Raw genomic sequence first — 12,111 nt, 5'->3', positions numbered from 1 at the left:
CTTCGGTGCCTACTACTCAGCCTTTCGGTGCCTATTAGTGTGTTATAGTTACCTATGTATCTGTATTTATTATTATAGTTCGATGCCCTTCAGTGCCTACTGAATTGTAAGAATGTTTCAAGAAAATGTATTGTCTAATTTTTATAGTGATTGGAAATCAATGCGATCATATATTTATATGTGTTCATGTGTTTTGATTGAGCAAATGTTGTGTTTTGATTGATAGTTTTGATGAAATGATATTGAATTGAATGATACGAACAAATTGATGGATTATATGACTGGATATGAAATACTCACCTTATGGTTGTGATATGTTGTGACAAGAAACTTAGTTAAACTTGTTATTTTGATAGCTTTACTTATGAAATGAGGTAAGTTCATATTTTAAAACCTATGAGCTTACTAAGCATATATAATGCTTACCCTATTATTTTTTCCTGTCTTGTAGTTGTCTTTTGCAAAATGTGAAGATGGATCAACTCAAAGCTCAGACTGTCCAGCTTCAATCTCGGTAGACTTTCAATCGTTAAACTTGGTTATGTGGCATATAAATAGGAGCTGAATTATATATACATGTTTTGTTGTATGCTAAATGTTGAGTGGCAACTTTTGAATATGGTTGACCAAACTTATATGTGGATATTGTTGTAGTTGTTTAGTATGGAAATGTGGTGTTACCATACAAGGTAATAGTATGTTTGAATGTGACATGAGATGTTCAAATGGGTGATGTTTTAACGGTAAATAAGGCATAGTAATTTGGATGTTATAAGTATGATACATGGAATGATTTTGGTGCCAAACTTATACATTGTTAGTTTTGGCAATATGGTAAATTATTGATGGTTATAATTTTGGTGTTTTGATTGCAAATAAGGCATATATATATGGTTATAATCTAAAATGGCATGAGATGGATTTTATATTTGGAGTCGATTCATATTATGTGATTGTGCCATTGAGGCATATTGGTTAGATTCTTAGGATGTAATTTGTGATATATGTTACGGTATGATATTGCACATTTTGGATAGATCTAAAAGTTCTTAGTTGTATATGTAACGCCTATTTGATAATTGATTTTGGTAGTTCGCACTAAAAGGTTTATTTATGCATACACGAGCTAACACACGGTCGTGTTACACACGGGCAAGTGACATGGTCGTGTGCTCATTGGTAATTAAGAGGCTTTTGTATCACACGATTTTCGATTGTCACATGGGCTGCCCACACGCCTGTGTAAGTATTGTAAATATGGTCATTTAATTTTCACACGGTCTCAGTCTATTACATGACCTAGCCACACGACCTTGTGACTATTAATGAAAATTTTCTTTTAAGTCCACACGGCTTCAGTGAGTTACACAACCTAGATAAACGGCTGTGTGACTCCATTTCCACACGGTCACTTTTTGTAACATGGCCTAGGCACATGACCGTGTGACCCTATTTTGAAAATTTTTCGTACTTATTGAAAAGTCTTTAATTTAGTCATTATTTGTACTCAGGTCAAATTAAGAGATTTTGTAAGCTTGATTAAAACTTAGATTAGTTCGCAAATGTCACACCCCAAAATTAATGGATTCGAGAGAGAGGTGAGTAGATGTAAGGGTTATTTGTTTCGGCGCACTATTGTAATATAGTCTACCACTTTTCAGAATTTTGGCAAGTTAAATCCTAGCACATATTTTATCCACCCTTAGAAGTATCTAAGGATTTCATCTTGGGGTATTCTTCAATTGAAGGAGTTCAAGGAAGAGTACGACAAACGAAGACTATGCCTCAAAGTTTTGGCTAAGTATGAAGCGTTTACTATGTGTATGAGAAAATTTTGGGAGATTAAATTGTCTTCAAGAGCATGCCTTATGAGAGTTATCGCCAAAGGTATGGTACGCCTGGTTTGCTCGAATGATGTGCAATGTGGGTTCTGTAACATGATTTGTTAGGAGTCAACCGAATAGGTTGACTGGACAAACAACATCTGCATTGGATTCTCTTTAATATTTCTCTCGATTCTTATAAGGCATTTAAAGGATAATTTCTGTATATATTTAACACTTATCAAGATCCACTAAGGGGAATTAAGAGGGAACATCTAGATGATTTTTCTTCCTTCTGTTCCACACTCTGGTTTTTCTAGATGTTCCATGAATAATAATATGAATTTGTCAGGAGTGTGAAAAAATCTAGGTAAGTGAATTTTGTGTTAAATGAGTAATACAACCATTTGTGATGCCTCCGGTAAAGTAGGTACATTGCTAACCGAACTAGCAGAGCACAGTATGAAAATATGTGTAACACCATGTGGTAAAGACCCAAGTCATCATATAACCCATGTCAACATATGACAATGAGAATAATCATGGTGTAGGCTACAATAAGATGTAAACCAAACTGGCACATCACGACATGAAAATATGTATAAGACCATGCCATGGCACCCTCTGAGATAGTTCATCGGAATAGTAATCATGTAATGTTCTGTAAAGCTTTTGTGACGTATTTTGTAAAGACTTGATGGCGCATTCTGTAATGCCTTTAAGGAAAAATCTGGATAATCGCGTTTGTGGTGAGATCGAGTTAAGTTTAAAGATTTCTTCACTAGATGACTTTATGCCAGAGATCTGGTTAACTTTGAAAATATCTCTGTTTGGATAGCCTTATGATGAAATGTGAATATGACTTAAGGGCATTTCCTGAAAGAGTTCTCAACAATGTTTCAAAAGGGTAAATCCGCCATAATGTCCCATTAGTACCGGGAATTGGGCGTATTTGTAATATGAATAGTATAAGTGTTTGTCGGACTTGAGTTTGTCTACGCTATGTAAGGAAGTTATATAAATTCTATGGTATCTGCCAAATCTGAATGTTTCACGCTATATATAACAAAAGTTATCTGAAGTATAAATTGTCTGTCAAACTAGGGTGTTCTCATGATATGTAATATGGTTGTTCGAGGTCCCTGGGATGACTTAGAATACTGCATCCAACAGAATAAGTTGTGAGTTAGGTTGTTTTAAGATATGATCTAACTGGTATCCTGATAGTGGTCAATTCCAGTATGAGATTTCGCCTAAGGTAGGGTTCGTTTGAAGTTCATCCTAAAAGATCAGTTAGTATAAGTATCTGCCAAGAACAAGATATGCCATCCTAGGGAAAGTGTTCAACATTTGTCTATTTGAGAATCCAACAAAAGTAGATTTTGTATGAATGTCATTCTAAGGAATGTAACCATTTTCCGAAAAGAAAATCATATCCACATTAAGTGAGAAATTAGAAATCTGTCTAATGAAAGAATTGTGGGTTTAGTGGTAAAGTGTGAAAGTCGGCATATATGTATGCGCTTGATATTAGAAAAGTATTCGCCAAAGACTGAAAAGAAATATAGAATCTTCAAGTTGAGGAATACAATAATAAATATGCCAAGTTAATTTGGGTTAATATTCAATAAATTTGATCTTACAAGCGTCTGTTTACATTTTAGGTTTCAATTAAAGAGTTGGTGCACTTAGAGAGACAAGCCATGAATGCGCCAAGGTCGTAGTTCAAGTTGTGGTATTATGCATGTAGATGACACCATAGGGCTATGGCACTTAGTACTCTACACCATGTTGAGTTTGTCTTTGATATAGTTTTAAGTTATAACGTCATATGATGCTTTTGAAAGTCTGATGTATTCTTAAACATTTTCTTTATTCAATCTTTTGTTTTTAAACAATAAATAAGGAATAAGAAATATGTTTAGATTGAATATACGCCTGTTGTAAAAATTTTGGTTAAGTGTTTATGTGTTGTAACATCAAATATCTGGGTCTAGTAATACGGGTCAGGTAAAGGGTGTTATAAATTAATTGGAGATGGAGTCAGGCATGTATGCATAATACGCCAAACCTAGCTTAGTCCATTAAGTAAATTAAAGAAGTACGTATTGAAAAATACGTTGATATTCTGTTAGCATTGTAGAAAGTAAATGTAGTTGGAAGAAAAGATAATTCCATTTATAGGAAAGGAGAAGCTAGTACAAGATGGACATGGAGGAATTAATAAAATAAAAAAGAAAAGAAAAAGAGAAAAATGCTTCAATCCTTCTCCACAGGTTGGTTGATGGGCTTGGTAGGGACTCTCTCTGGCTGGGGGCCTTCATTGGGAACTTCTTCGAGAGTATCAGATTCTTCAAAATTTCATCCTCTTGTTCTAGCTCTCTAGGTTCGAAGAAGTTGGTTCATTACCTCCATTCTTCCTAGAACCAATCGAGATTCTATGGCTTAACCGAATTATCTTGCACCAACACAAACTGTCATTTCACTCAGTTAAGGTGTTGCCACTGTACAACCTGGAAAAAAATTATGGGCACCCACATCCTAAATAACACATAGTGCTCATGGGTTGTCTAGATTAAAACAATAAAAATTCATTATCCAAGTACGACATCCATAGAAACTGCAAATATATACAATAAATGCAATTATATTAATTTACAGGAATAATCCCTTACATTGGATATGAATATAACATCAACATCCCTCTCTAGTGGCTTATCGATCGATTTCTCATCGCATCCAAATAAGGTCTTTTCCTCCAACTAAAAGGGAAATATTCAATTCAATGGGAAAGTATAAACAATGCTCATTTAATATATTTTAAAATATTAAGTATGATTATATTTTTTCCTCCAACTAAAAGGGAACTCTCATGGCAAAAAAAAAGGATGGGCGTTAACCATGACAATTGTGTTCAAGCCCAAGTGTACAAAAGAAGACAACAACAGGTTATTTTGTTGATCAGGTGTCAACTCGCCTTGCAAAGTGCCATTTACATATACACCAGTGTCACTAACCCTCAATTAATGTACCAATCATATTCTTAGGTATTACAATACCATTGCAGACGTAAGCTTACCCTATTTATACAAATTACAATCGACTATAACTTACTTAATTACATACCTTCAAACTAAAATACATAAGTACATACAATCGAGTGATTACGAGTACAATGTATGAGAATTAAATTACAAAAATGTCTAGCTTCAAATCCTAATCTATCATAGATATTCCTCGGGTGCGAATTTCTACGCACTAGCTCAAACTTTGAACTCGCCACCCAACTCGCTTTGTATACATAATAAACCGATACACCACTCATTTGGCATAGTCCTAGCCTCTTTCCTCTAGGCGTAGTCTTACATTAATCCTAAAAGATAGGAAATATTCGTGTAAGTTCATAAGAACTTAGTGAGAAATACTCATTTATACCTTAATTGTTGAATTCCATAAACAGGCTGATAGTCCATCACCACCAGCTTCTCTTCTTTAAACTACATCTATCTATCATCATGAGCATCACAGCATTTATGAACATAATAATTCCTTCTGTCCATGATAACATAGCTTGTATCATTTATCATAGTTCCATCAATGACTTCATCCCATCGGGCTTCCTTTCTAACTTTTCTTGATGATGGTTCCTTAGCTTATATTCTTTGAATTATCAGACGTAGTCTTTACTTAGCTTCGTTCTTCAAACTCACTTGGCTCATACTTTGTATCCATTAGACAACACATCCTACTCTTACTGATCTTGATTTTAAAAGAATCCAGAAGGAATATGCTATTTCATTTCATATGGAGCTCGGCACAAAAGAAGCTCATTAAGAATATATAATCAAGGGTTCAACATGGTGCCGTAAGGGCATTTCCTTCGTAGTTCGACATGAATACCATTCCTTTAGATTTATTCTTTTTAGGATTGGCCATAAAGGTTTTCTTTTCATGGTTCGCCACTTAGGCTTTCATTCCTTATGTGTTTATGATATGGATTCACCTAAACTTACATTACATGAGGTTTTACCATCATCATCTTGGGACACGTAGAGAAACCCTTTTGGTAATAACTGTCCTTTAGTTTCTTTGAAAAAATGTCATGGCTATGGACTTTTCTTTTAAGATATCGTGTTTAAAGTCTCGATGGACTCCTTTAGACTCCACCACGGTGAACAGATACAGACGCACTTGACTGACTTTTCATGTATTAATACTATTTAAGACTGCAAACTTTGATCCATAAGAACACCCGACTAACTTCCACCTCATCACATACATTCTATTTGTGCCCATACAATCAAACTTCATCATCAAAATACTTATCACATGTTTAAATTTCCAGATTTCATACGAGCTACACATGCAAGACCCGGAAAACATTCATACAATAGTATAACCTTCATATTATACTTTTTTATGCTAGTTTCATAGTTCATTTGATTTTTATAGAAATATCTAACATATACGGTATACACGCAGGAGTCAGTTTAGGACCTCACCTAACATTCACAAATAACAGCTTCAGCTCCAGATCCAACAAGAAACTGTAGCTACCACTGCTTAAGAAATGGAAGAACACCATTAAAACTCATTCTTAGCCCTTTTTCCATCAACATAAACCCAGATAATCCCTCATATAAAGCCTTACTTCCTTATCTTACTTTTCAGACCCTTACAGTCCTAATCATTCATAGCATAACATGTAAAGCCATAAAACTTACCTTAACATGGAGTAACTAGTGATAAGAGACCCAGATTTACAACTCTAGCTTGAAGGAGAAAGAAATATTGTAAGTTCTTTTAGATTTAGGTAACAATACTTCTTAAGGAAGAAAGAAGAAAAACTATCTCTTTTCCAACCTAAGTATCTATATAAATAACCTAAGCCCTTTTTGGAACCTGACACATGTCTTAAACTTTCAAGATTGTATTAATAAAATGGTTCACAGTTGTAAATAGAAATTTAATATTTTATATTTCTGGTCCAACCCTTCGTTCCAGCCTAACTACCTCGTTAGTACATAACTAACTTGATAACCCAATAAACTGGGCGAACAATACCTTTGGCGATAACTGAGTTCATCCAAAAATCTTCATTATTTTACAATCTCTTCTTCTCTACAACTCACACGTTTAGAGAATAATCCTTGAATAACATTATAATTTCAGTTATACACACAACCTATACGCCAAAGCACCAATTGGGTGGATAGCACTACGCCACTAGATTACTTTTGGTTTACTCGCCAAATTCAAGGCTCACCAAAACAGGGTATTACAACTCTCCTCCCCTTAACAAAATTTCGTCTTCAAAATTTTCTAACTTGAAAAATTACGTTGTATACCTGATAATTGACCACCACGCCAAGCGCGTATCTTGGGTTCGACACTTCCACAACTCAATAACTTCTTCGAAATTTTGAACGCTAGAATTTACCCCCTATTTACAAATGTCAAAATTACATTGGAGAATCTGAATAGTTTCCTTGAAATAAGCTTTTAATGCAAATTTATTTCTATAAAAATAGATACCAAATTACTTAATCGGTTACTTTTACGAAATCGATCAAAACACTAACCTTACTCTACTGAACCTTTCTGCATTCTTCATCTTCCATTTTCAATTTCTCAAAGGTAACTCTTTCTTTTTTCTCCTTTTGACTTTTCAACTTTCTGTTCCCATCATGAGGAAAGCTACCATCAGAGAGAGGCGTTATGACCAGACCATCTAAACAATTGCTCGCAAAATTCCACTGCACATGGAGACTGATATGTGCGATTGCAACACCACTAGAGAAAAAAATGATTTAGTACTTAAGAGCCCAAGGTCTCCAAAACCCAAACATTGCTTATGACTTTTAGCTTCTCAAATGATGTCATCCTAGTGACAGTTCTATGGGTTCCATCTTACCACTCATACTGTGAGAGGTTAGATTCCATCTGCCTTTCAACCCTTTCTTCTATGTCATACTTAATAGTTATGGCATTGCACCATGATAACTATCAGCCCTATCCTAGTGGACATTGGTGGTGTTTTACATCGAGTGTTGTATTCACCGTGAACGTCCATTGTTGAGTGTTTTCCAGAGATTTTATCAACTCAAGATATAGAGAATTGGGACTTCTATTGCCGGTGTGCATTTTAGTGTATGACAAGGATATGAACCCCTCATACAGAACAAGTTCTCTAATCTTCATTTAAGAAAGGATAAATCCATAAAAGTGGTCAGTAAACTAAGTTCTAGTTTTGGCTTCCCAACTCGATGGTTCTTTCCTTTGGAAAATATTTGCACCAAACGCCAATCTATGGATGCTCACAATGTTGAAAGGCAATACCAAAGGTTGAAAAGGGGTCGCACACTTGATTTAGTGGAGTTGTTTCTGTTAGAAATGTATTTCAGCACTGTTTAAAAACTCTAAGTCCCAATGGTTGCAGTCTAACTTTTTCTACCACTCAAAGAATTTATCCATTCGTGTTGTTTACCTTCAAAGCTTGGCCATATAACTCAGATAGTGAACTGATGCACATTTTACTAGGGCATATTAGAGAGCCTCCATCATAGTTTTATACTATTTGTAATCTATGCCCAAAAAAATGGAAATTTATATCTTCAGATCAAGCTAAATTGCTTGTTGATGGTACAGGATCCTCATCACATTCCCATCATTAAGACATAGATATTTCCTTAATTCTTAAGAGAGCTCATGGAAAGGAGAAGGCTACTTCTGCTGCACTACGTAAAACATCAGTAAAGAACACAAAGAAAAAGGCTAGATCAAATGAGGGTACTCAAGATTTCGGGAGCAGTGAATGTCCTCCATTAGTGAGGCATAAATCAAACAAGAAGTCTCCTATTCCTCTTGAGATTCCTCCATTAGTGAATGCCCTCAATTCCTATTCCTCTTAAGATTCCTTCAGTGCTCAAAGGCTCCGTCCCTCGAATAGACTCTCCTAAGCACATTTATGATCCTTCATTATCAGAGAACCCCTCAAAGGTAATCCCTCTTGTCCAATCAATTGTCCTTCCTTCCCAAGCACAAGTTGCAAACCCGGTTGAATCAGGTAGTAACTTTCCTTGGCGTGGTTTGTTAGATTTAGTGCTATCTCCCACGTCTCTAAGTTCCATCTTTCAGCAACAACTAAGTTTGTTGCCTCAACAATTAAGAGAAACTTTCTCCTCTTACCTTGCATCCAATTCTTTAGAGGATGCTCCATCTTTTTTGGCTCAAGTCTCTAAGATCACGTCCCTAGAACACAGTATTTAGAGTGGGGCTCTTAAAGAAGCTTGTAGTCGTTACCATAGCAAGGTAGTAGATTTAGAAAAGTCTAAATCTGGCAAAGCTGCTTTGATTGAGCTTCGCCAAAAATATCAAAACTCAAGTAATTTTATCGTAAGGTTATCTACCCAGATTACAACTCTAAAGAGCAAGCACGGGTATGTTCAAACCGAAAATAATCAACTAAAAGAAACGGTCAACCACTTGAGGGATGATAAATTTGTCTTAAAAAAGAAGCACAAGGCTCAAGAAGAAAGTCACAATGTAGAGTTGTAGAGGCTACGCCAATCCCACGATGGAGCCTTCAGAAAGTATAGAGAGTATACTCAAAAGAATCTGATTAAAGCACAGCTAGAATGAAGATCAAATCTGATTCTGCACGCACAAGTGGCTTTTGGTCCTCTGGATCTTAGCAAGGTAAACTTTGATTACCTAAAGGACATCTCTGCAGAGTCACTCAACTTTAACGTCTACTATCTTAAGGGCGATGAGTGAGATTCCTTTTAACGAGAGTGGAAATAATCAGTTGTCATTTCCATTCCCACTATGCCATGAGTTGAAGATAATGAATGGAGCTTAGTAGATGCAAAGCAAAACCCTAAAGGTCATCCTTAAAGAAGTGAGGTTCCTAATAAGCCCACTAACTAGCCCGCAAAAGGAGGAAACTGAAATTTTCTTTTTGTTTTGCCTTGAACTTCCTTTTTACATCCCTTCTGTAATAATTTTTCCAAATCCTTTACTAATGAAGTTATTATTTTTGTTTGTCCATTTTCCTTCTTATCACAATATTACTATCATATAAAAAAATATTCTTCACACTTACAAAGGTTTTAACATACATGAGGAACTCTACTAGGCTCGACGTATTATGCATACAGGGCTTCTTCATCTTCATAATTTAAGAACCGACTGAATTGACCTTTGATACCAAAACTTTTAACACCCCAAACCTGATCTGATGTATAGGATCAGATCTCGGGTATTACCACACCATTATAGACATAAGCTTACCCTATTTATACAACTTACAATTGATTATACCTTACTTAATTACAAAATTTCGAACAAAAATACATATGTACATATGATCGGGTGATTACGAGTACAGCGTATGGTAATTAAATTACAAAAATGTCTAGCTTGAAGTCCTAATTATCATAGATATTCTTGGGGTGCAGATTTCTATGCACTGGCTCAGAATTTAAACTCGTCGCCCAACTCGCTCTGTATGCATACTAAACTGATACGCCACATTCATCATGAAAGATAGTAAATATCCATGTAAGCCCGTAAGAACTTGGTGAATTCCATAAACAAGCAAATAATCCATCACCACTAGTTTCTCTTCTTTAAACTACATCTATCGATCATTATGAGCATCACGCCATTTATGAACATGATCATTCCTTCTATTCATGATAACATGGCTTGTATAATTTATCATAGTTACATCAATGACTTTATCCTATCAGACTTCCTTTCTAACTCATCTTGATGATGGTTTATTAGCCAATATTTTTCAAATTACCAAACATAGTCTTTACTCAGATTCGTTCTTTAAACTCAGTTGGCTCTTTCTTTGTATCCATCGGACAACACATTCTACTCTTAATGATCTTGATTTTAAAAGAAGCTCATTAAGAATATCTCACCAAGGGTTCAACATGGTCCGCCACAAGGGCATTTCTTTCGTAGTTCGCCATGAATACCATTCATTTATAGTTCGCCATGAGTACCATTCCTTTAGGGTTCGCTATGAGTACTATTCTTTTAGAGTTCTCCACAGAGGCATTTCATTCAGATGGTTGCCACAAAGGTTAATCTTTCTTCTTCTTTTTTTCCCACAAGGCTATTCCTTCAAAGATTTGCCACAAAGGCTTTCTTTTCATGGTTCACCACAAGGGCTTTCTTTCATGGTTCACCACAAAGCCTTTATTTTCATGGTTCGCCACAATGACTTTTGTTTTCTAATGTGTTTATGACATGGATTCGCCTAAACTCATATTACATGAGATTTGCCCATCATCGTCCTAGAACACGCAGGGAAACCTTATTAGGCAATAATTGTCCTTTAGTTTCTTTCAGAAAATGCCATGGCCATGGAGTTTCACTTTCAGAGATCGTGTTTAAAATCTTGACGGACTCTTTTAGACTCCACTACGGTGAACAAATGTATACGCACTTGACTGACTCTTCATGTATTGACACAATTTAAGACTTCACAGTTTGATCTATAACAACACCCGACTAAGTCACATCTCATCACATGCATTCCATTTATGCTCATACAATCATACTTCATCATTAGAATACTTATCACATGTTTAACTTGTTAGATTTCATACAGACTACACATGTAAGACCTAGCAAACATTCATACAATAGTATAACCTTCATATTATACTTTTCTAATGTCGGTTTCATAGTTCATTTAATTTTTATAGAAGTATCTAGCATACACAGTATACACGCAGGAGTCAGTTTAGGGACTCACCTGACATTCATAAATAGTAGCTTGAACTCTAGATCCAATAAGAAACTGCAACTACCACTGCTTAAGAAACAAAAGAGCACCATTAAAACTCATTCTTAGCCTTTTTTTTCCATAAACCAAACACAGATAGTTCCTCATATAAAGCCTTACTTCCCCATCTTACTATCTATACCCTTACAGTCTTAATCTTTCATATCATAACATGTAAAGCCATAAAACTTACCTTGACATGGAGTAACTACTGACAAAGATCTACAGCTCTAAGTTTAGGAAGAAAGAAACATTGTAAGTTCTTTAAGATTCAGATAACAATACTTTTTTAGGAAGGAAGAAGAGAAAACTTTCTTTTCCAACCTAAGTATCTATATAAATAACCTAAGCCCTTATTGGAACCTGACAAGTGTCTTAAACATTCAAGACTGCCTTAATAAAATGGTTCACACCTGTAAATGGAAATTTAATATTTTATATTTCTAGTCTAACCCTTCGTTCCATCTTGACTACCTCTTTAGT

Source organism: Gossypium hirsutum, chromosome D02, assembly GCF_007990345.1.
Source record: "Gossypium hirsutum isolate 1008001.06 chromosome D02, Gossypium_hirsutum_v2.1, whole genome shotgun sequence".
NCBI lineage: Eukaryota > Viridiplantae > Streptophyta > Magnoliopsida > Malvales > Malvaceae > Gossypium > Gossypium hirsutum.
The sequence above is the reverse complement of the archived record's forward strand: the minus strand, read 5'-3'. Positions refer to the sequence as shown.